The 598-nt window shown below is 38.8% G+C and overlaps 1 protein-coding gene across 1 annotated transcript in view; it reads right to left on the bottom strand.

Moving 5' to 3' along the window:
• LOC119593736 (probable cation-transporting ATPase 13A3) overlaps positions 1–598 on the bottom strand; it is a gene marked incomplete in the record, with an annotated part of 69,470 nt that overhangs the window by 49,935 nt on the left and 18,937 nt on the right.

The raw sequence follows: 598 nt of genomic DNA on the forward strand, positions 1-598 counted from the left end.
TTTGAACGAGTAGGCTTTGTCTCGCACTTAAACGATACAATGATGAGTATTTACGAAACTACTTACCGGGTGACTTTTCTGCGTACACCATGGCTGATTCGTGAACGAAGCAGCCACTGCTTAGACTCACAGGGAAGAGGAGGAGGCTCTACGAGACCGATGGCCCACTTATATCTTTCAGGTTCATCACTGGAACCTCCAAGGCCTATATTCCATATTGTATTTGTTTTTCGTTCCGCTACAACTGTGTGATTGCTGTTCATCTGTTATTTTATTTTCAGTGACATGGGAATTACAATCATATTAATTAATCTTACTCGTTTCTAATGGACACGAGTTTTTTCGCCAATAGCCCTCAGAAAACTAGTAATATTAAACAGCCGTTTAGAACATAATCATTGTTATTGTTTTTTTAACAACACGTTCTTAATCGGTCCTAGGCGTTCTAAAACTCAGCATAATTACGTAGAATCAACGCTGTTCAGAATAACGGTTAAAGATATCGGAATGTGTGATTTACACAGTATGGTATTCTTCTCTATGTTCACTTTTGCTTTATCGCTATCGCTTATTAGTGAGTGGATTCTAAGCTTGCCCT

The sequence above is a fragment of the Penaeus monodon genome, chromosome 32, assembly GCF_015228065.2.
Source record: "Penaeus monodon isolate SGIC_2016 chromosome 32, NSTDA_Pmon_1, whole genome shotgun sequence".
In the NCBI taxonomy this organism is placed as follows: Eukaryota; Metazoa; Arthropoda; class Malacostraca; order Decapoda; family Penaeidae; genus Penaeus; species Penaeus monodon.